This window comes from Paramisgurnus dabryanus, chromosome 9, assembly GCF_030506205.2.
Source record: "Paramisgurnus dabryanus chromosome 9, PD_genome_1.1, whole genome shotgun sequence".
Lineage (NCBI taxonomy): Eukaryota > Metazoa > Chordata > Actinopteri > Cypriniformes > Cobitidae > Paramisgurnus > Paramisgurnus dabryanus.
The window spans coordinates 6,514,783-6,536,996 of NC_133345.1; the positions used below are offsets into that span (position 1 = coordinate 6,514,783).

Here is a 22,214-nt window from a genome sequence, read left to right on the forward strand (position 1 = left end):
CACTGATGTCATGGCGTTGCCACATAAGTCTTGAAGTGTCTGTCGATTCGAGTCTGCACTCGCTTACGGCCACACCACCCTGAGCACGCCCGCTCTCGTCTGATCTCGGAAGCCAAGCAGAGTCGGGCCTGGTTAGTACTTGGATGGGAGACCGCCTGGGAATACCAGGTGCTGTAAGCATTTAATTAATTAAATATTTATTTATGTCATATTTTCCCATGAATGCGTCCTTTCTGTAAGCGTTCTCCCATGGCATGGCGTTGCCACATTAGTTTTGAAGTGTCTCTCGAATCGAGTCTGCACTCGCTTACGGCCACACCACCCTGAGCACGCCCGCTCTCGTCTCATCTCGGAAGCCAAGCAGGGTCGGTCCTGGTTAGTACTTGGATGGGAGACCGCCTGGGTATACCAGGTGCTGTAAGCATTTAATTAATTAATATTTTTTTTTATGTCATTTTTTCCCATGAATGCGTCCTTTCTGTAACCATTTACCGATGTCATTGCATTGCCACATTAGCCTTGAAGTGTCTCTCGAATCGAGTCAGCACTCGCTTACGGCCACACCACCCTGAGCACGCCCGCTCTCGTCTGATCTCGGAAGCCAAGCAGGGTCGGGCCTGGTTAGTACTTGGATGGGAGACCGCCTGGGAATACCAGGTGCTGTAAGCATTTAATTAATTAATTATTTTTTTATGTCATTTTTTCCCATGAATGCGATCTTTCTGTAAGCGTTCACTGATGTCATGGCGTTGCCACATAAGTCTTGAAGTGTCTTTCGAAGCGAGTCAGCACTCGCTTACGGCCACACCACCCTGAGCACGCCCGCTCTCGTCTGATCTCGGAAGCCAAGCAGGGTCGGGCCTGGTTAGTACTTGGATGGGAGACCGCCTGGGAATACCAGGTGCTGTAAGCATTTAATTAATTAATTATTTTTTTTATGTCATTTAATTAATTAATTATTTTTTTATGTCATTTTTTCCCATGAATGCGATCTTTCTGTAAGCGTTCACTGATGTCATGGCGTTGCCACATAAGTCTTGAAGTGTCTATCGAAGCGAGTCAGCACTCGCTTACGGCCACACCACCCTGAGCACGCCCGCTCTCGTCTGATCTCGGAAGCCAAGCAGGGTCGGGCCTGGTTAGTACTTGGATGGGAGACCGCCTGGGAATACCTGGTGCTGTAAGAATTAAATTAATTAATTATTTATGTCATTTTTTCCCATGAATGCGATCTTTCTGTAAGCGTTCACTGATGTCATGGCGTTGCCACATAAGTCTTGAAGTGTCTATCGAAGCGAGTCAGCACTCGCTTACGGCCACACCACCCTGAGCACGCCCGCTCTCGTCTGATCTCGGAAGCCAAGCAGGGTCGGGCCTGGTTAGTACTTGGATGGGAGACCGCCTGGGAATACCAGGTGCTGTAAGCATTTAATTAATTAATTATTTTTTTATATCATTTTTTCCCATGAATGCGTCCTTTCTGTAACCATTTACCGATGTCATTGCGTTGCCACATTAGCCTTGAAGTGTCTCTCGAATCGAGTCAGCACTCGTTTACGGCCGCACCACCCTGAGCACGCCCGCTCTCGTCTGATCTCGGAAGCCAAGCAGGGTCGGGCCTGGTTAGTACTTGGATGGGAGACCGCCTGGGAATACCTGGTGCTGTAAGAATTTAATTAATTAATTTTTTATGTCATTTTTCCCATGAATGCGTCCTTTCTGTAAGCGTTCTCCCATGGCATGCCGTTGCCACATTAGTTTTGAAGTGTCTCTCGAATCAAGTCCGCACTCGCTTACGGCCACACCACCCTGAGCACGCCCGCTCTCGTCTGATCTCGGAAGCCAAGCAGGGTCGGGCCTGGTTAGTACTTGGATGGGAGATTGCCTGGGAATACCAGGTGCTGTAAGCATTTAATTAATTAAATATTTATTTATGTCATTTTTTCCCATGAATGCGTTCTTTCTGTAAGCGTTCACTGATGTCATGGCGTTGCCACATAAGTCTTGAAGTGTCTGTCGATTCGAGTCTGCACTCGCTTACGGCCACACCACCCTGAGCACGCCCGCTCTCGTCTGATCTCGGAAGCCAAGCAGAGTCGGGCCTGGTTAGTACTTGGATGGGAGACCGCCTGGGAATACCAGGTGCTGTAAGCATTTAATTAATTAAATATTTATTTATGTCATATTTTCCCATGAATGCGTCCTTTCTGTAAGCGTTCTCCCATGGCATGGCGTTGCCACATTAGTTTTGAAGTGTCTCTCGAATCGAGTCTGCACTCGCTTACGGCCACACCACCCTGAGCACGCCCGCTCTCGTCTCATCTCGGAAGCCAAGCAGGGTCGGTCCTGGTTAGTACTTGGATGGGAGACCGCCTGGGAATACCAGGTGCTGTAAGCATTTAATTAATTAATTTTTTTTTTATGTCATTTTTTCCCATGAATGCGTCCTTTCTGTAACCATTTACCGATGTCATTGCATTGCCACATTAGCCTTGAAGTGTCTCTCGAATCGAGTCAGCTCTCGCTTACGGCCACACCACCCTGAGCACGCCCGCTCTCGTCTGATCTCGGAAGCCAAGCAGGGTCGGGCCTGGTTAGTACTTGGATGGGAGACCGCCTGGGAATACCAGGTGCTGTAAGCATTTAATTAATTAATTATTTTTTTATGTCATTTTTTCCCATGAATGCGATCTTTCTGTAAGCGTTCACTGATGTCATGGCGTTGCCACATAAGTCTTGAAGTGTCTTTCGAAGCGAGTCAGCACTCGCTTACGGCCACACCACCCTGAGCACGCCCGCTCTCGTCTGATCTCGGAAGCCAAGCAGGGTCGGGCCTGGTTAGTACTTGGATGGGAGACCGCCTGGGAATACCAGGTGCTGTAAGCATTTAATTAATTAATTATTTTTTTATGTCATTTTTTCCCATGAATGCGATCTTTCTGTAAGCGTTCACTGATGTCATGGCGTTGCCACATAAGTCTTGAAGTGTCTATCGAAGCGAGTCAGCACTCGCTTACGGCCACACCACCCTGAGCACGCCCGCTCTCGTCTGATCTCGGAAGCCAAGCAGGGTCGGGCCTGGTTAGTACTTGGATGGGAGACCGCCTGGGAATACCAGGTGCTGTAAGCATTTAATTAATTAATTATTTTTTTATATCATTTTTTCCCATGAATGCGTCCTTTCTGTAACCATTTACCGATGTCATTGCGTTGCCACATTAGCCTTGAAGTGTCTCTCGAATCGAGTCAGCACTCGTTTACGGCCGCACCACCCTGAGCACGCCCGCTCTCGTCTGATCTCGGAAGCCAAGCAGGGTCGGGCCTGGTTAGTACTTGGATGGGAGACCGCCTGGGAATACCTGGTGCTGTAAGAATTTAATTAATTAATTTTTTATGTCATTTTTCCCATGAATGCGTCCTTTCTGTAAGCGTTCTCCCATGGCATGCCGTTGCCACATTAGTTTTGAAGTGTCTCTCGAATCAAGTCCGCACTCGCTTACGGCCACACCACCCTGAGCACGCCCGCTCTCGTCTGATCTCGGAAGCCAAGCAGGGTCGGGCCTGGTTAGTACTTGGATGGGAGATTGCCTGGGAATACCAGGTGCTGTAAGCATTTAATTAATTAAATATTTATTTATGTCATTTTTTCCCATGAATGCGTTCTTTCTGTAAGCGTTCACTGATGTCATGGCGTTGCCACATAAGTCTTGAAGTGTCTGTCGATTCGAGTCTGCACTCGCTTACGGCCACACCACCCTGAGCACGCCCGCTCTCGTCTGATCTCGGAAGCCAAGCAGAGTCGGGCCTGGTTAGTACTTGGATGGGAGACCGCCTGGGAATACCAGGTGCTGTAAGCATTTAATTAATTAAATATTTATTTATGTCATATTTTCCCATGAATGCGTCCTTTCTGTAAGCGTTCTCCCATGGCATGGCGTTGCCACATTAGTTTTGAAGTGTCTCTCGAATCGAGTCTGCACTCGCTTACGGCCACACCACCCTGAGCACGCCCGCTCTCGTCTCATCTCGGAAGCCAAGCAGGGTCGGTCCTGGTTAGTACTTGGATGGGAGACCGCCTGGGTATACCAGGTGCTGTAAGCATTTAATTAATTAATATTTTTTTTTATGTCATTTTTTCCCATGAATGCGTCCTTTCTGTAACCATTTACCAATGTCATTGCATTGCCACATTAGCCTTGAAGTGTCTCTCGAATCGAGTCAGCACTCGCTTACGGCCACACCACCCTGAGCACGCCCGCTCTCGTCTGATCTCGGAAGCCAAGCAGGGTCGGGCCTGGTTAGTACTTGGATGGGAGACCGCCTGGGAATACCAGGTGCTGTAAGCATTTAATTAATTAATTATTTTTTTATGTCATTTTTTCCCATGAATGCGATCTTTCTGTAAGCGTTCACTGATGTCATGGCGTTGCCACATAAGTCTTGAAGTGTCTTTCGAAGCGAGTCAGCACTCGCTTACGGCCACACCACCCTGAGCACGCCCGCTCTCGTCTGATCTCGGAAGCCAAGCAGGGTCGGGCCTGGTTAGTACTTGGATGGGAGACCGCCTGGGAATACCAGGTGCTGTAAGCATTTAATTAATTAATTATTTTTTTTATGTCATTTAATTAATTAATTATTTTTTTATGTCATTTTTTCCCATGAATGCGATCTTTCTGTAAGCGTTCACTGATGTCATGGCGTTGCCACATAAGTCTTGAAGTGTCTATCGAAGCGAGTCAGCACTCGCTTACGGCCACACCACCCTGAGCACGCCCGCTCTCGTCTGATCTCGGAAGCCAAGCAGGGTCGGGCCTGGTTAGTACTTGGATGGGAGACCGCCTGGGAATACCTGGTGCTGTAAGAATTAAATTAATTAATTATTTATGTCATTTTTCCCATGAATGCGTCCTTTCTGTAAGCGTTCTCCCATGGCATGGCGTTGCCACATTAGTTTTGAAGTGTCTCTCGAATCAAGTCAGCACTCGCTTACGGCCACGCCACCCTGAGCACGCCCGCTCTCGTCTGATCTCGTAAGCCAAGCAGGGTCGGGCCTGGTTAGTACTTGGATGGGAGACCGCCTGGGAATACCAGGTGCTCTAAGCATTTAATTAATTAATTATTTTTTTATGTCATTTTTTCCCATGAATGCGATCTTTCTGTAAGCGTTCACTGATGTCATGGCGTTGCCACATAAGTCTTGAAGTGTCTATCGAAGCGAGTCAGCACTCGCTTACGGCCACACCACCCTGAGCAAGCCCGCTCTCGTCTGATCTCGGAAGCCAAGCAGGGTCGGGCCTGGTTAGTACTTGGATGGGAGACCGCCTGGGAATACCAGGTGCTGTAAGCATTTAATTAATTAATTATTTTTTTATATCATTTTTTCCCATAAATGCGTCCTTTCTGTAACCATTTACCGATGTCATTGCGTTGCCACATTAGCCTTGAAGTGTCTCTCGAATCGAGTCAGCACTCGTTTACGGCCGCACCACCCTGAGCACGCCCGCTCTCGTCTGATCTCGGAAGCCAAGCAGGGTCGGGCCTGGTTAGTACTTGGATGGGAGAATACCTGGTGCTGTAAGAATTTAATTAATTAATTTTTTATGTCATTTTTCCCATGAATGCGTCCTTTCTGTAAGCGTTCTCCCATGGCATGCCGTTGCCACATTAGTTTTGAAGTGTCTCTCGAATCAAGTCCGCACTCGCTTACGGCCACACCACCCTGAGCACGCCCGCTCTCGTCTGATCTCGGAAGCCAAGCAGGGTCGGGCCTGGTTAGTACTTGGATGGGAGATTGCCTGGGAATACCAGGTGCTGTAAGCATTTAATTAATTAAATATTTATTTATGTCATTTTTTCCCATGAATGCGTTCTTTCTGTAAGCGTTCACTGATGTCATGGCGTTGCCACATAAGTCTTGAAGTGTCTGTCGATTCGAGTCTGCACTCGCTTACGGCCACACCACCCTGAGCACGCCCGCTCTCGTCTGATCTCGGAAGCCAAGCAGAGTCGGGCCTGGTTAGTACTTGGATGGGAGACCGCCTGGGAATACCAGGTGCTGTAAGCATTTAATTAATTAAATATTTATTTATGTCATATTTTCCCATGAATGCGTCCTTTCTGTAAGCGTTCTCCCATGGCATGGCGTTGCCACATTAGTTTTGAAGTGTCTCTCGAATCGAGTCTGCACTCGCTTACGGCCACACCACCCTGAGCACGCCCGCTCTCGTCTCATCTCGGAAGCCAAGCAGGGTCGGTCCTGGTTAGTACTTGGATGGGAGACCGCCTGGGTATACCAGGTGCTGTAAGCATTTAATTAATTAATATTTTTTTTTATGTCATTTTTTCCCATGAATGCGTCCTTTCTGTAACCATTTACCGATGTCATTGCATTGCCACATTAGCCTTGAAGTGTCTCTCGAATCGAGTCAGCACTCGCTTACGGCCACACCACCCTGAGCACGCCCGCTCTCGTCTGATCTCGGAAGCCAAGCAGGGTCGGGCCTGGTTAGTACTTGGATGGGAGACCGCCTGGGAATACCAGGTGCTGTAAGCATTTAATTAATTAATTATTTTTTTATGTCATTTTTTCCCATGAATGCGATCTTTCTGTAAGCGTTCACTGATGTCATGGCGTTGCCACATAAGTCTTGAAGTGTCTTTCGAAGCGAGTCAGCACTCGCTTACGGCCACACCACCCTGAGCACGCCCGCTCTCGTCTGATCTCGGAAGCCAAGCAGGGTCGGGCCTGGTTAGTACTTGGATGGGAGACCGCCTGGGAATACCAGGTGCTGTAAGCATTTAATTAATTAATTATTTTTTTTATGTCATTTAATTAATTAATTATTTTTTTATGTCATTTTTTCCCATGAATGCGATCTTTCTGTAAGCGTTCACTGATGTCATGGCGTTGCCACATAAGTCTTGAAGTGTCTATCGAAGCGAGTCAGCACTCGCTTACGGCCACACCACCCTGAGCACGCCCGCTCTCGTCTGATCTCGGAAGCCAAGCAGGGTCGGGCCTGGTTAGTACTTGGATGGGAGACCGCCTGGGAATACCTGGTGCTGTAAGAATTAAATTAATTAATTATTTATGTCATTTTTCCCATGAATGCGTCCTTTCTGTAAGCGTTCTCCCATGGCATGGCGTTGCCACATTAGTTTTGAAGTGTCTCTCGAATCAAGTCAGCACTCGCTTACGGCCACGCCACCCTGAGCACGCCCGCTCTCGTCTGATCTCGTAAGCCAAGCAGGGTCGGGCCTGGTTAGTACTTGGATGGGAGACCGCCTGGGAATACCAGGTGCTCTAAGCATTTAATTAATTAATTATTTTTTTATGTCATTTTTTCCCATGAATGCGATCTTTCTGTAAGCGTTCACTGATGTCATGGCGTTGCCACATAAGTCTTGAAGTGTCTATCGAAGCGAGTCAGCACTCGCTTACGGCCACACCACCCTGAGCAAGCCCGCTCTCGTCTGATCTCGGAAGCCAAGCAGGGTCGGGCCTGGTTAGTACTTGGATGGGAGACCGCCTGGGAATACCAGGTGCTGTAAGCAATTAATTAATTATTTTTTTTATGTCATTTTTTCCCATGAATGCGTCCTTTCTGTAAGCGTTCTCCCATGGCATGGCGTTGCCACATTAGTTTTGAAGTGTCTCTCGAATCAAGTCAGCACTCGCTTACGGCCACGCCACCCTGAGCACGCCCGCTCTCGTCTGATCTCGTAAGCCAAGCAGGGTCGGGCCTGGTTAGTACTTGGATGGGAGTGGGATATGTATTGAAGTGTCACACAGTGATGTGGTTTAACTCAGCTTAGTTCCAGACAGACTAAATATTGCGGCATAATTATGTTATCCACAGTTGAGGATTTAGCAAATTGGCGGGCCCAATGCGAGGGTATATATGGTAAATAAGGGTCACCTTCCGATCTTTAAGAGAAAATGAAACCTGACGACCCGTTTGACTAAGGCCTAAAGCCCCACTGTCGTCGTTAATGCAGGTTCAGTGGCAAACGGGTCTATATTGTATACCATTTACAGGACCAGGAGAAAACGCCAAAAACGTCGCAACCCGACCATACGTGTTAACCCGTTTGACTAAGGCCGGAAGCCCCACTGTCGTCGTTAATGCAGGTTCAGTGGCAAACGGGTCTGTATGGCATACTATTCATAAGACTTACGATAGCGCCAAAATCGCAACCCGACCATACGTGCCAACCCGTTTGACTAAGGCTGGAGGCCCCACTGTCGTCGTTAATGCAGGTTCAGTGGCAAACGGGTCTGTATGGCATACTATTCACAAGACACACGAAAGCGCGAAAAACGCAACCCGACCATACATACCAACCCGTTTGACTAAGGCTGGAGGCCCCACTGTCGTCGTTAATGCAGGTTCAGTGGCAAACGGGTCTGTATTGTATACCATTTACAGGACCAGGAGAAAACGCCAAAAACATCGCAACCCGACCATACGTGTTAACCCGTTTGACTAAGGCCGGAAGCCCCACTGTCGTCGTTAATGCAGGTTCAGTGGCAAACGGGTCTGTATGGCATACTATTCATAAGACACACGAAAGCGCGAAAAACGCAACCCGACCATACATACCAACCCGTTTGACTAAGGCTGGAGGCCCCACTGTCGTCGTTAATGCAGGTTCAGTGGCAAACGGGTCTGTATGGCATACTATTCACAAGACACACGAAAGCGCGAAAAACGCAACCCGACCATACATACCAACCCGTTTGACTAAGGCAGGAGGCCCCACTGTCGTCGTTAATGCAGGTTCAGTGGCAAACGGGTCTGTATGGCATACTATTCACAAGACACACGAAAGCACCAAAATCGCAACCCGACCATACGTGCCAAACCGTTTGACTAAGGCCGGAAGCCCCACTGTCGTCGTTAATGCAGGTTCAGTGGCAAACGGTGGCAAACTATTTAATGCAATTCATTTTAAGTGTTCATGCAGAAAAGGTTTTTATTTATTTATTTGGTTGGTCTGTGTTATGACCGTGAGTGCTTTGTTCCGTGAAAATAACTATTGCGAGTTAAGAACCTTTACTAGACAAATTATGCGAATGCTTTGTTGAAGAGAAAAGTTTTAAGTCTAGATTTAAAATGATCGACTGTGTCTGATTCTCGGACATCGGTTGGTAAATCATTCCAGAGCTTAGGGGCTAAGTAGGAAAAGGATCTTCCACTTTTAGACACTTTTGATAGTCTAGGGATAATCAATAGGCCAGAATTTTGCGACCGTAGTGTGCGTGATGGATTGTATTCTGATAGTAATTCTCTAAGATATGAGGGTGCTAAGCCATTTAAAGCTTTGTAGGTGATTAGTGATATTTTAAATTGGATGCGATATTTAAGTGCTAGCCAGTGTAAAGATGCCAGAATTGGGCTTATGTGGTCATACTTCTTAGATCGAGTAAGTACCCTTGCAGAAGCGTTTTGAACTAGCTGAAGCTTGTTGACCTGATTTGAATGGCATCCCCCGAGTAGCGAGTTACAATAGTCTATTCTAGAGGTCATAAAAGCATGAATAAGCTTCTCTGTGTCAGATGTAGACAGTATATGGCGTATTTTTGAGATATTTCTAAGATGGAAGAATGCTGTGCGGCAGACGTTGGCGATATGACTATCAAAGGATAAGTTGCTGTCGAACATCACACCTAAGTTCCTAACCGTGGAAGATGGCACCACAGTACAGCCATCTATGTGCAATTTGTAATCTGACATATTATGTTTGTAGCGATTTGGTTCAATAATAAGTTCCTCTGTCTTATTGGAGTTGAGCTTAAGAAAGTTATGTGCCATCCAGTCACTAACATCGCTAATGCAGTCTTTTAGCTTAGAAAACGTGTGTGTTTCGCTGGGATGCGAGGAGATGTAAAGCTGGGTATCATCCGCATAGCAGTGAAAACTTATGTTATGTTTCCTGATAATGTCTCCTAGGGGTAACATGTATAACGAGAACAGGATAGGACCTAAAACTGATCCCTGCGGTACACTGTATTTAACCAGGGAGTGATATGACTCTTCCTCATTTACATAAACAAAGTGATAACGATTGGTTAGATATGACCTAAACCAGGCTAGCGCCTGACCACTGATACCAACATAGTTTTCTAGTCTATTGAGTAGGATTCTGTGGTCTATTGTGTCAAATGCTGCACTAAGGTCTAGTAATATAAGAATTGAGATTTCACCACGATCGGATGTTAATAGGAGGTCATTTGTAACTCTAAGCAACGCTGTCTCTGTGCTATGGTGGGGCCTGAATCCTGATTGGAACTTTTCATATGTACTATTATTTGTCAAGAATGTGCGTAACTGGCTTGCCACTACCTTTTCTAATATTTTCGAAAGAAAAGGGAGATTTGAGATTGGTCTAAAGTTATTAAGTTCTCCTTGGTCAAGCTGTGGTTTTTTAATCAGCGGTTTAATAACTGCTAGTTTGAAAGCTGTTGGAACGTATCCTATTTCTAGCGATGAGTTAAAGATATTTAGAACCGGGGTTGACACTACAGGGAATACTTCTTTAAGTAGTTTTGTGGGAACGGGGTCTAATATACAGGACGATGATTTGGATGATGTGACTAGTTTAGAGAGCTCATCTATTGTAGTAGGTTTAAATGAATCAAGATGTTCGTATGGTAGTCTAGTGTTAAGTGAACTAATGGGTAGAGTGGTGGCTGCCTGGGTAGCTACGATGTTTTCCCTAATAGCCGAAATTTTGTTAGAAAAGAAGTTCATGAAGTCGTTACTATTGTGTTGAAGTTTACTATTGGTTTCTGTTTGTTCTTTGTTTCTAGTCAGTTTCGCAACTGTGCTAAAGAGGAAACGAGGGTTATTATGATTCTCATTTATAAGCTTGCTAAGATATGTAGATCTGGCGGTTTTAATAGCCTGTCTGTAGTGTTTAACACTCTGTTTCCATGCTGCGCGCCATACTTCTAACTTTGTGCTTCTATAATTTCTTTCCATTTTTCTAGCTGCCTTTTTAAGGGCTGCTGTGTGATGGTCATACCATGGAGCTGGCGGTTTTTCTTTGAATCTCTTTTTTCGAATGGGAGCAACGGCATCCAATGTGTTAGAACAGACATTGTTTAGGTTTTCTATTTCAATATCTAGATCGTCACAGTTATCTGCTACATGTTTCATTTGGGACAGGTCTGGAAGAGTGCTAATAAAGCTATCTTTAGTGGTGGAAATTATTGTTCTGGCTAGTCGGTAGCATGTTGTAGATTGAGTGATCCTATCTAGAAGTACAGTGTATGACACAAGGTAATGGTCAGAAACTGCATCACTCTGAGGTGATATTTCGACGTCATTAATATTGAGTCCGAGTGACAGAATTAAGTCTAATGTGTGATTACGAGTATGCGTTGGCCCTGTCACGTTTTGTCTAATATTGAGAGAATTTAGAACATCTATAAACGCACGTCCTAATGCGTCTTTTGGGTTGTCCACATGGACATTAAAATCACCAACAATAAGAGCTTTATCTACAGTGACTACAAGCTCAGATAGGAAATCTGCTATTTCATTAAGGAAATCTGCATGGTGGCCCGGTGGTCTATAGATTGTCGCTAAAGCAAAAGAAAGCTGTTTGTGGTTACGATCAGTTATTTCCATATTTAACAACATTACTTCAAATGATTTAAATTTTAGCTCAGATTTTTGGTTTACTTTAAACATTGTGTTGTATATTGTAGCTACACCACCCCCTCTCCCCTTTAATCGAGGTTCGTGTTTATAATAATAGTCTTGTGGGGTGGATTCATTTAAACTAATGTAGTCGTCTGCTTTAAGCCAGGTTTCTGTTAAACAGAGTACATCTAAGTTTTGGTCTGTAATTATTTCATTGACAATAGGTTCTTTATTGGTAAGCGATCTAATGTTAAGAAGGCCGAATTTTAAGATTCGAGATTCATCTGTTAATGTATTGTTTTCTAATTTTATTTGAATCAGATTTGTACCAGATGTAACAAGCGGTGCCCTGTATTTATTTGTTCGGGGAACAGATACAGTTGAAATGTGCTGATATTTCGGTAAGATTGACTCGAAGTGCTGGGATATAAGTGGTCTTGACATATCACGGCAGCTAACAGATGGACGGTTAAGCCGATCCGTCTGTTTCCTGACCTGGGCCCTGGATAGTCATACTATATCAGAATTAAGACTATTGATCAGATTTTTAGTGAGTATAGCACTTCCTTCCGATGACGGATGAAGGCCATCTCGGGTTAGGAGAAATGGTCTTCCCCAGAAATGCTTCCAATTGTCTATAAACCCTACGTTATGCTGAGGGCACCACTTTGACATCCATTCATTGAGAGACACTAATCTACTATGTGTTTCATCTCCCCGGTAGGCGGGGAGGGGACCAGAGCATATTACATTGTCTGACATTGTTTTTGCAATTTCACACATCTCCTTAATATTATCTTTGGTGATTTCCGACTGGCGGAGCCTAGTGTCATTCGTGCCGGCGTGAATAACAATCTTAGAAAACTTCCGCTTAGCATTAGCCAGCACTTTAAGTTTGGATCTAATGTCAGACGTTCTGGCTCCCGGTATACAGTCGACTATGGTGTTTGGTGCCTCAATGTTAGTGTTCCTGAGTATAGAATCTCCAATGACCAGGGCACTTTTAAAAGGTGTTTCAGCTGGTATACTCCTTAGGGGATCGAATCTGTTAGAAATTGTCGTTACGTTATGGGTCTTAGAAGGACGCCTTATATGACTATGCCGCCTAACAGTCACCCAGTTTGACCGCCGACTTGACTCTGATGACGGAACCGAGCCATGTGTATTTTGATAAACACTATGCGCGCTCGATACAGTATTTGTAATATTTATATTAGCATCTGATGTCGGAACCGAGCCATTAGTCTTTTCGCTCGATAGATTATTTGCGACAGTAATATTAGCGGTTTTGCTATCCTCAACTAGCGTTCGGATGCGCGATTCTAGTTCAGCAACCTTCTCAGTTAACCTTAATACTTCAATACACTTAGTGCATGTAAACCCCTCTATGCTAACAGCAGAAGCTAAACTATACATGTGGCAAGTAGTACATGTTACAATAACAAGCGGAGTCTTACCGCTTTCATGCTGGGCGATGGCGTCTTCGTTTACCCGAACGCGGTCCCCGGAGCTGCATCGCGTGGGGTGTTCGGTTGTGACATGCCTCGGTCGCCTGCGAACGTCTGGGGCCAGGGTGATGTTTGGCTTGCCGAATCTACGAAGGCCGGGCAGCGGTTCCTCCACAGCTTCCCGATCGCTTTCACGTCGTTCACGGTCCGTGAAGCTGCATCGCGTGGAATGCATGTTTGTTGCTCGCTTGTGGACGTCGGAAGGCAGGCTGAAGTGGGCGCTGTACCTCGCCTTGGATCTGCTAAAACCGGGAAACAACTCCTCCACAGCTTCCCGCTCAGGTGAGGATAGGTCAGAAAAGCATATATCAGATGAATCCGCCATTAGATCGGAAAATGCTAGCTTCAGCCTCCACCGTGTGGATGCTAGCGGGCTATATGCTAACAACACTGGGTGTTTATTAGTGATAAATAGTTTCACGTGGTAGTACTGCTCAATAATCGTCACGGTAAAGTATTCCTATATAAAACTAATAAGTTATATTATATAAATAGGAATAAGATGGTAAAAAAAAAAAAAGCTTTTAGATGATGAACTCGACGGAGCTACGATGCACGATCTGTTCAGCGTGACGTCACAAAACCATTTTTCTTAAACAAGTACTAACCAGTCCCGACCCTGCTTGGTTTCCGAGATCAGACGAGAGCGGGCGTGCTCAGGGTGGTGTGGCAGTAAGCGAGTGACGACTCGATTCGAGAGACACTTCAAGACTAATGTGGCAACGCCATGACATTGGTAAATGCTTACAAAAAGGACGCATTCATGGGAAAAAATGACATAAATAATTAATTAATTAAATGCTTACAGCACCTGGTATTCCCAGGCGGTCTCCCATCCAAGTACTAACCAGGCCCGACCCTGCTTGGCTTCCGAGATCAGACGAGAGCGGGCGTGCTTTTTTTTTTTTTTTTTTTTTTTTTTTTTCGCTGCTTGGCTTTCGAGATCAGACGAGAGCGGGCGTGCTTTTTTTTTTTTTTTTTTTTTTTTTTTTTAATCATTTTGAATCATTTTTCTAACAATTACAAAGCATTTCATACAAAACCATTTGTTTTACACAAAAAAACATCAAATATACACTACCATGAAGTTAAATAGTTACATAAAAGAACAATGAGAAAAAAAAACTTTAAAATTATGTAAAAATGTGTCCCGTAACATCTGGCAATCTCCACTTTAAACCCTCTAAAATACTGCAAACCTTGGGCGTAAAAACATTGTAAAAAGCTTCTAACATATTCTCATGTTTAAAATAGGCATACAATCTTTCCATGTACATTTCAGTTTTTCTTTTAAAAACAGTCCATACATCAATTACAATTTTTTCTTTTTTTGCTGCAGTTCGTCGTTCCCATATTGCACTTTTCATTAACATTACACATAAATTAATAAATTTCATGTTTTGACTTTTCCTTTTCCAACCAAACATCACCAATCTATTCCATTCCATTTCATTCTCATTCCATTGTTCGTCCAATTCTTTGATTATGTCCTTACATTTGTTTAAAAAAGAGTCCAATTCTTTGCAGTTCAAAAACAAATGTACAATTCCTTCTTCTCTTTCGTGACATACTTTACACATCGCACTTTGTTCCATTCCTATTTTGTTTAAAATCACATCAGTAAATACCACTTTATGTCTTATTGTGTACTCCAAGGACTCCAGTCTTGTTTCTACACATCTTCCCCTCATGTTTCTCCATATATCTTCCTGTTTTAAATTCACAAATTTATGTAGCCAGAAGCGATTTACAATAGGTTCTTTAAAAACACTGTCTCTGAAAAAGCAATAAAACATCTTAATACTGCATTCTTTGAGAGTGTATACTTTTTCATCCAAAATCACTTGAATGTCTTTCTGTTCTTTTTCCTTTTCCATATTTTCTATTCTTTTAATCCACTCTTTGGGTATAGCTTGTTTAATTACTTCATACTTGTTTATAATTTCTTGTTTGCTGTATTCCTCTTTTGCCTCATCCATTGCATCATACACACATTGTACAGGTAAGAAACCTTCTTTCACTTCATAAATTACATCTTTTACTTTAGTTATTCCCACTTCCATCCATTTCTTAAAATAAATGACTTTGTCTTGTTTTAAAACCTTGTTGTTCAAGAACAGAGGTTGATTTAAAATGTTTTCTCTTCCTCGTGGGTCATATTCAATATTTGTTAAAAACTTCCCCCAAGCACTAAGCAATTCTCTATAAAATCCAGGTATTCTCTCTGTCATCCAATTTTTCGTTTTCATCCATAAAATTCCATCCTCCATGTTAAAATTTTCACATCTGTTTAAAAAATATTTCATTGTTTTCTTCCATTCTGCCTTGTTTTCTTCTTGTAAATACTTTTTAACTGCTTTTACTCTTAGACTGTTTTTCCTTTGTTCTACATCCATTAATCCTAGACCGCCTTTTTCTATATCCCCTAAAATCGTGTTGTAAGCTATTCTTGGCGGTTTGCCGTTCCAAATAAAATCAAGAAAACATTTCTTCAACCTCTTTTCTATCCATATTGGCATTTCAGATAAGTATAAAACATACCACAATTTAGAAACCATTAAAACATTCAAAGTTAAAACCTTCCCCTTCAAGCTTAAAGTTCTTAATTTCCAAAAGTTTATTTTTCTTTCTATTCCTGATATCAGTTGTTCCCACATTTCATCTCTTGTTTTTTTCTCATTTTTCCCCAATAAAAGTCCTAAAATTTTCATTTCTTCTACCTCTTTAAAATTAAAATAATCATTTAAAGGCACAGCTTTGCCAAACCTCATGTACACTGTTTTATCCTCATTAACTTTACCTCCTGATGCTTTACAAAATTTCTTGACAACATTCATGGCCTCTTGTACACTTTCTTTCCTATTTACAATTATTGTTGTGTCATCTGCATACTGAAAAACTTTCCCTTCAGACATAATTCCCTCAATCTCAATTCCTGTTATTTTTGTATTTTCCTTTATAGCTAATCCCAGTGGTTCTGATACAAGTGAATATAACAGTGCCGAGAGTGGACAACCTTGCCGTATTGATCTCGTAATTTTAAAACATTCAGTTAAAAACCCATTGCATTTAATTTTTGTCAAAGCCCCCTTGTATAAGATTTTAATCCATTTGATAAAATTCTTCCCAAAACCAAAACTCTTTAAAACATCAAATAAAAAACCATGTTCCACCCTATCAAAAGCTTTTTCAAAATCTAAACTGATTATGTACCCATCCTTATTTTCTTGTTTTATGTACCATATCATGTCCCTTATACTCATTGTTATGTCAGCTATGTCTCTTCCTTTGACTGCATATGCTTGATTTGTTTTTATTATAGTTGGCATCACTTCCTTCAGTCTATTTGCTAAAACCTTTGCTATAATTTTAAAATCTGTGTTCAACATTGAAATTGGTCTATAGTTCTTTAAGTCTACCCTCTCCCCTTTGCTTTTATATATAATTTTCATCAAACCTATTCTCATCCTTTCATTTACTTCCTCTTTTTCAAAAATTTCCTTAAAAACCTCCTTTAAAATCTTTGTTAAAACCCCTTTAAAACATTTGTAAAATTCAATCCCCAAACCATCTATTCCCGGACTCTTCTTTCTGTTTAGTTGATCTATTGCTTGTTCAATCTCTTCTTCTCTGAAATCATGGTCACATACATCTTTATCTTCTTTACTTAATTTTGCTTTTATTAGATTTAATAATTGTTTTTTTTTCTTTCTCCTCTTCACCTTGAGTACTGAAAAGGTCCTCATAAAAGGCCTTAATTTCTTTTAGAATATTTTCATTTCCTTGTACGATTTCCCCATTTTTCCCTCTTATCTCCTTTACAATCTCTGCTTTTCCTTTCTTTTTCTCTAGGTCAAAATAAAACTTTGTACATTTCTCACCCTCCACAATATATTTTGCTTTACTTCTTAATCTTGCTCCTTCATATTCTTTTTCCTCTATTTCCTTTAATCTTTCCTCAATTTCTCTTATCTTTTGTATGTCTTTGTTTTCTTTAGCTAGTTCTTTTTCTAAGTCTGTTTTCATTTCTTTTTTCTTATAACTCTTACATTTTTGTATTAGGCTACAGTATTTAATTGAGAATTTTTTTATTAAAAACTTTACGTTTTCCCACCATATTGTCTTACTCTCTTCATACATTTTACTTTCCTTTTCTCTTTCTATAATTTGTTTGATTTCTGAAACATAATCTTTATTTTTAAGAATCTCTGTATTTAAAACCCATACCCCTGGCCCTCTTTGTATTTTGTCCAAATTAATTTTAAAAAATAAGAACTTATGATCACTTAAACTTGTTTCTTCATACTTAATCTTTTCAATAAAATTTTCCACATTCCTATTACATAAAATAAAATCAATTCTTGTTTTGCACACAAACTGTCCCACTATTTGTCGTCTTGAAAACTCTTTTTTTGTTTCGTTCCTTTCTCTCCATACATCAATCATTTTATTTTCTTCCATTAAAAACTTTAATTCTTTTCTCCCCGCATCACTTTTAAAAACCATTCCCTCTGCCATATCTTGTTTACTAAAAACTGTATTAAAATCCCCCATCATTACAATTTCTTTATATTTCTTTAAAAAACCTCTTAAAACATAAAAAAATCTTTTTTTTCCTTCTCTTCTGTTGGTGCATGTACATTTATTATAACCATTTCCTTTTCGTCATATTTTGTCTCTACAATCATACATTTTCCTATATTGTCTTTAAATACAATTTTGCTTCTTTTAAAAACCTCCTCTTTCATTAAAAAAGCAACTCCTCTTCCAAATCTTCCATTACCATTGTTATATAAAATTCCTCCAGCCCATCTCCTTTGAAAATCCTTCATCACATTCTCTTTCCAGTTCGTTTCTTGTAGTGCAATGATATCTTCATGTTTACATCTTTCAATTACTTTTTCAAATTTTCTCACGTCCAGCAGTCCTCTTGCATTAAAAGTCACACAACTTAAAACCATTAAAAGAAAAATTAAATACCTAAAAACCATTGTCTCACTTCATCTCCTCCAGGCCCTTTAAAACTTCATACCTATTTACACATTTCTTTTGTCCTTTTTTCATCACTTTTTTCCTAGCAAACTGTACATTTGGTGTTACCTTTAATGCTCTTCTTCTTGTTTGTGCTCTTCCGTCTCTGCTTTTCTCCAATACTGCTGCTTCTTCCATTTCTTTATTGTCAATCCCGCTGCTCTCTACTATCTCATTTTGTCCTTCTTTGTCCATCGTATCTAAAAGACTTGTAAAACTTGCAGAAATTTCAATTGGTGTCCATGTACCATCATCTCCTTGTGAATTGTCCTTCTCATTTTCCACTTCTATGTCCTCTGTTGTCTGTTCCTCTATGGTTATTCCCTTTTCCATTTCATTTGCTCCATCAGTGTGTTGTTGTTCTTCATTTTCATTTTCTTCTCCATCGTTCCCTTCACCTGTCCACCTGTTTTTGTGATCCTCCTTCTCCTCCATCCATCCAACACTCACATTTATTTAAATAGTCTTGGCAGTCCGGGCACTTAACAGTGTTACAGTCCCTTGCGAAATGTCCCCTCTCCTCACATTTGTAGCACTTAAAATCAGGGCAATCTTTCATTAGATGGTCTGGGCTCATGCACAGCCGACAGGTTTTCACCTGATGGCTGTGCATCACCCTAAAATATTGCGGCCCTTCCGCTGTTTCCAGCTTCGTGCTGTATGGGAGTGAAACCACTTCCTTGGGGAACCTCACTCTCGCAAACCTTGTCCCGTCCTCGATTCCAGTGCCCGGATACAGCCTTCTTTTAATTTTTGATATTGGCAAAACGCCCCAACCTTGCAATTTTTCTAAAATTTCGTTATCCTCCAGGTAAACAGGCAAATGCATGAAGGAAACGACATATTCTCTGATTTGTAATCTCCTCACCTCACAGTTTGTTCCTTTTATCATTAGTCCATCCATTAACTCATCACACATTTCCTCCTTCTCCAGGGTCAGTTCATATTCCTTATTTTGTCTTGGTCTTACTGCCAGAACGTTTCCTTCTCCAATTTTCTCTGCTATCACTTTAATTATATCCTCCGCCTTTACTCCATTAGCATTGTCCACATTTACAATCACTGTTGCTTCCTTCATGTATTTCCTTTGCTCAAAATTCCTAACAACTGAATCCTTTTGGTTTCCAGCTCGTGGTCGATGTTCAGGTCCAGTGTCATTGCCGTTTCGTTTCCCCGCCGCCATTTCCAGGTCATTAGCCGTAGGTCCGTCCATTTCAAATGAAAAACAAACACGAAAAACAAAAACAAACAAACAAAACCACGAAAAATCACGATTTAACCACCCTCCAGCCAGCCAAAAGCTGCTGTTAGGTGGTTTAAACAAAACAAAAAAATCACTAACAAACAAAACTCAATCGATATAAAAAAAAACTACAAACGCTAACAAACATAAACAATTCAATTCAATTCAATTCAATTTTATTTATATAGCGCTTTTCACAATTTGTGATTGTTTCAAAGCAGCTTTACAGTAATAGAAGCAGTGGAAAGCTTAAAAAAACGACAGATAGCACAACATAATACACGATAGCAGCTAAATTTGCTGCGGCTATGAATCAACATTATAAGCGTGCGTATTGCTAATGTAACGTAAAGAAGAGGGTGCTAAGTAAAGCCCAAGAAGGCTGCCTCCCCGGGTTGAAAAACCCCCTATGAGAAAAAAAAACCCAGACTCAGCAGGGGAAGTAAAAAAAAGTCTTAGGAGGAAAAAACCCTTGGGAGATATATTTATATATACATTGAAACGATTAAGGAGATTAGGCGGAGGTAAAGCGGGTTCTGCTGGTGGTCGTTGGTCATGCATCAGCTGGGCATCACGTTGACGGTCTGCCGGTGAGTCAGAGGTGTGCCAACTTTCACATTTACCGGAACTGGGTCTGTTTGTCTCAAGTGTCCTCGGAGACGAGGACGAGACATGAAGAAAGAAAAACAAAACCCAATTAGCGTAGGGGCCATTCATATGTATACACATGTACATATAAACAAACATATATATATATATATATATATATATATATATATATATATACTTATACATACATACATACATACATACATACACACACACATACATATACGTATTGAAGATATGTCATCCCAGTGACAGACTCTGCACAGTTCGGTTTAGGGAGAACGAGAAAAATGCACGGGACGGCGAATGTTTTTAGGAAATGGATGCAGTGACGCCCTTTTAAGGACTGAAGTCCCGCCCCCGACTAGTGGGCTTAACACCACAAATCTATACCCACCGAGCTTTATTAAAATCCGGACGAGCAAGGGAGTAAAGGGGAGACGGGGACGTGACTGCGCCAGTCATCTCCCTGATGCCTGTCTAGGCTTCACAGTACTCCCCTACTCGACTCAGAAACCTCAGGTGGAGGGCCGAACAAGTGATAACATAATTCCATACATAATTTTCAATCACTCCTCTGCGCTTGGCAATTAATGGCCCGATTCGGGGTTTTATTGGTCTAGTGTTGAAGTTTTGGCCTTGTATTGTGGTTTGTATGTGCACAAAGTAGCGTTTCTTTTCCTTATATGTAGCCTTTTCTATTTTATACGTGAAATTTGTTTTTGAAAGTTTATGCCTTGGCCCATGGTTTGCTGCAAATATGTAAACAAGTAAGGAGAGATTAAACATTTTCTTAAGTTTATTAATAGCATTTACCATGCTTTGAAATGTTGACGAAAATGAGGATTTAGTTTATTTATTTATCAGGTTGTACAAGCTATCTATTGTGAGATGAGTACCATTACTAAAACAAATTATGTGAATGCCTTGTTAAAGAGAAAAGTTTTAAGTCTAGATTTAAAGGTATCTATTGTGTCTGATTCTCGGACAACGGTTGGTAAATCATTCCAGAGCTTAGGGGCTAAGTAGGAAAAGGATCTTCCACTTTTAGACACTTTTGATATTTTAGGGATAACTAAGAGACCAGAGTTTTGCGAACGCAGTGCACGTGATGGATTGTATTCTGATAGTAATTCTCTAAGATATGAGGGTGCTAGGCCATTTAAGGCTTTGTAGGTGGTAAGTGATATTTTAAATTGTATGCGATAATTAACTGGTAGCCAGTGTAAAGATGCTAGAATTGGACTTATGTGGTCATACTTCTTAGATCTAGTAAGCACTCTTGCAGAAGCGTTTTGAATTAGCTGCAGCTTGTTTACCTGATTTGCATGGCATCCCCCAAGTAGCGAGTTACAATAGTCTATTCTAGAGGTCATAAAAGCATGGATAAGCTTCTCTGCGTCAGATGTAGACAGTATATGGCGGATTTTTGAGATATTTCTAAGATGGAAGAATGCTGTGCGGCAGACGTTGCCGATATGACTATCGAAGGATAAATTGCTGTCAAACATCACACCTAAGTTCCTAACCGAGGAAGATGGTACCACAGTGCAGCCATCTATGTGCAACTTGTAATCTGACATATTATGTTTGTAGCGATTCGGTTCAATAATAAGCATCTCTGTCTTATTGGAGTTGAGCTTAAGAAAGTTATATGCCATCCAGTCACTAACATCGCTAATGCAGTCTGTTAGCTTAGAAAACGTGTGGGTTTCGCTGGGATGTGAGGAAATGTAAAGCTGGGTATCATCCGCATAGCAGTGAAAACTTATGTTATGTTTCCTGATAATGTCTCCTAGAGGTAACATATATAATGAGAACAGGATAGGACCTAAAACTGATCCCTGCGGTACACCATATTTAACCAGGGAGTGATATGACTGTTCCTCATTTACATAAACAAAGTGATAGCGATTGGTTAGATACGACCTAAACCAGGCTAACGCCTGACCACTGATACCAACATAGTTTTCTAGTCTATTGAGTAAGATTGTGTGGTCTATTGTGTCAAAGGCTGCGCTAAGGTCTAGTAATATAAGAATTGAGATTTCACCACGATCGGATGTTAATAGGAGGTCATTTGTAACTCTAAGCAACGCTGTCTCTGTGCTATGGTGGGGCCTGAATCCTGATTGGAACTTTTCATACGTACTATTATTTGTCAAGAATGTG

At 41.7% G+C, this 22,214-nt stretch overlaps 19 non-coding genes and 11 pseudogenes across 19 annotated transcripts; all 30 read left to right on the forward strand.

The window, feature by feature from the left end:
- Window positions 1-61: 61 nt before the first annotated feature.
- LOC135723985 (5S ribosomal RNA) lies at window positions 62-180 on the forward strand. The gene has a single exon (XR_010523662.1). It is a non-coding gene; the product is annotated as a 5S ribosomal RNA (ribosomal RNA).
- A 125-nt stretch (window positions 181-305) lies between these two features.
- On the forward strand, window positions 306-424 carry LOC135726833 (5S ribosomal RNA; annotated as a pseudogene).
- Window positions 425-550: 126 nt separating this feature from the next.
- On the forward strand, window positions 551-669 carry LOC135723076 (5S ribosomal RNA). The gene has a single exon (XR_010522792.1). It is a non-coding gene; the product is annotated as a 5S ribosomal RNA (ribosomal RNA).
- A 125-nt stretch (window positions 670-794) lies between these two features.
- On the forward strand, window positions 795-913 carry LOC135723077 (5S ribosomal RNA). Its single transcript, XR_010522793.1, has one exon. It is a non-coding gene; the product is annotated as a 5S ribosomal RNA (ribosomal RNA).
- A 155-nt stretch (window positions 914-1,068) lies between these two features.
- LOC135723942 (5S ribosomal RNA) lies at window positions 1,069-1,187 on the forward strand. Its single transcript, XR_010523620.1, has one exon. It is a non-coding gene; the product is annotated as a 5S ribosomal RNA (ribosomal RNA).
- Window positions 1,188-1,308: 121 nt separating this feature from the next.
- Window positions 1,309-1,427, forward strand: LOC135723078 (5S ribosomal RNA). The gene has a single exon (XR_010522794.1). It is a non-coding gene; the product is annotated as a 5S ribosomal RNA (ribosomal RNA).
- A 125-nt stretch (window positions 1,428-1,552) lies between these two features.
- LOC135725845 (5S ribosomal RNA) lies at window positions 1,553-1,671 on the forward strand (annotated as a pseudogene).
- A 120-nt stretch (window positions 1,672-1,791) lies between these two features.
- On the forward strand, window positions 1,792-1,910 carry LOC135725481 (5S ribosomal RNA; annotated as a pseudogene).
- Window positions 1,911-2,035: 125 nt separating this feature from the next.
- On the forward strand, window positions 2,036-2,154 carry LOC135723986 (5S ribosomal RNA). Its single transcript, XR_010523663.1, has one exon. It is a non-coding gene; the product is annotated as a 5S ribosomal RNA (ribosomal RNA).
- Window positions 2,155-2,279: 125 nt separating this feature from the next.
- On the forward strand, window positions 2,280-2,398 carry LOC135726311 (5S ribosomal RNA; annotated as a pseudogene).
- A 125-nt stretch (window positions 2,399-2,523) lies between these two features.
- LOC135723079 (5S ribosomal RNA) lies at window positions 2,524-2,642 on the forward strand. Its single transcript, XR_010522795.1, has one exon. It is a non-coding gene; the product is annotated as a 5S ribosomal RNA (ribosomal RNA).
- A 125-nt stretch (window positions 2,643-2,767) lies between these two features.
- LOC135723081 (5S ribosomal RNA) lies at window positions 2,768-2,886 on the forward strand. The gene has a single exon (XR_010522796.1). It is a non-coding gene; the product is annotated as a 5S ribosomal RNA (ribosomal RNA).
- Window positions 2,887-3,011: 125 nt separating this feature from the next.
- On the forward strand, window positions 3,012-3,130 carry LOC135723082 (5S ribosomal RNA). Its single transcript, XR_010522797.1, has one exon. It is a non-coding gene; the product is annotated as a 5S ribosomal RNA (ribosomal RNA).
- A 125-nt stretch (window positions 3,131-3,255) lies between these two features.
- On the forward strand, window positions 3,256-3,374 carry LOC135725846 (5S ribosomal RNA; annotated as a pseudogene).
- A 120-nt stretch (window positions 3,375-3,494) lies between these two features.
- Window positions 3,495-3,613, forward strand: LOC135725482 (5S ribosomal RNA; annotated as a pseudogene).
- A 125-nt stretch (window positions 3,614-3,738) lies between these two features.
- On the forward strand, window positions 3,739-3,857 carry LOC135723987 (5S ribosomal RNA). Its single transcript, XR_010523665.1, has one exon. It is a non-coding gene; the product is annotated as a 5S ribosomal RNA (ribosomal RNA).
- Window positions 3,858-3,982: 125 nt separating this feature from the next.
- LOC135726834 (5S ribosomal RNA) lies at window positions 3,983-4,101 on the forward strand (annotated as a pseudogene).
- A 126-nt stretch (window positions 4,102-4,227) lies between these two features.
- On the forward strand, window positions 4,228-4,346 carry LOC135723083 (5S ribosomal RNA). Its single transcript, XR_010522798.1, has one exon. It is a non-coding gene; the product is annotated as a 5S ribosomal RNA (ribosomal RNA).
- A 125-nt stretch (window positions 4,347-4,471) lies between these two features.
- On the forward strand, window positions 4,472-4,590 carry LOC135723084 (5S ribosomal RNA). Its single transcript, XR_010522799.1, has one exon. It is a non-coding gene; the product is annotated as a 5S ribosomal RNA (ribosomal RNA).
- A 155-nt stretch (window positions 4,591-4,745) lies between these two features.
- On the forward strand, window positions 4,746-4,864 carry LOC135723943 (5S ribosomal RNA). The gene has a single exon (XR_010523621.1). It is a non-coding gene; the product is annotated as a 5S ribosomal RNA (ribosomal RNA).
- Window positions 4,865-4,984: 120 nt separating this feature from the next.
- Window positions 4,985-5,103, forward strand: LOC135726672 (5S ribosomal RNA; annotated as a pseudogene).
- A 125-nt stretch (window positions 5,104-5,228) lies between these two features.
- Window positions 5,229-5,347, forward strand: LOC135724319 (5S ribosomal RNA). Its single transcript, XR_010523987.1, has one exon. It is a non-coding gene; the product is annotated as a 5S ribosomal RNA (ribosomal RNA).
- A 354-nt stretch (window positions 5,348-5,701) lies between these two features.
- LOC135725483 (5S ribosomal RNA) lies at window positions 5,702-5,820 on the forward strand (annotated as a pseudogene).
- A 125-nt stretch (window positions 5,821-5,945) lies between these two features.
- On the forward strand, window positions 5,946-6,064 carry LOC135723988 (5S ribosomal RNA). The gene has a single exon (XR_010523666.1). It is a non-coding gene; the product is annotated as a 5S ribosomal RNA (ribosomal RNA).
- A 125-nt stretch (window positions 6,065-6,189) lies between these two features.
- LOC135726835 (5S ribosomal RNA) lies at window positions 6,190-6,308 on the forward strand (annotated as a pseudogene).
- Window positions 6,309-6,434: 126 nt separating this feature from the next.
- LOC135723086 (5S ribosomal RNA) lies at window positions 6,435-6,553 on the forward strand. The gene has a single exon (XR_010522801.1). It is a non-coding gene; the product is annotated as a 5S ribosomal RNA (ribosomal RNA).
- Window positions 6,554-6,678: 125 nt separating this feature from the next.
- On the forward strand, window positions 6,679-6,797 carry LOC135723087 (5S ribosomal RNA). Its single transcript, XR_010522802.1, has one exon. It is a non-coding gene; the product is annotated as a 5S ribosomal RNA (ribosomal RNA).
- Window positions 6,798-6,952: 155 nt separating this feature from the next.
- On the forward strand, window positions 6,953-7,071 carry LOC135723944 (5S ribosomal RNA). The gene has a single exon (XR_010523622.1). It is a non-coding gene; the product is annotated as a 5S ribosomal RNA (ribosomal RNA).
- A 120-nt stretch (window positions 7,072-7,191) lies between these two features.
- LOC135726673 (5S ribosomal RNA) lies at window positions 7,192-7,310 on the forward strand (annotated as a pseudogene).
- Window positions 7,311-7,435: 125 nt separating this feature from the next.
- On the forward strand, window positions 7,436-7,554 carry LOC135724321 (5S ribosomal RNA). Its single transcript, XR_010523989.1, has one exon. It is a non-coding gene; the product is annotated as a 5S ribosomal RNA (ribosomal RNA).
- The last annotated feature ends 14,660 nt before the right edge of the window (window positions 7,555-22,214 follow it).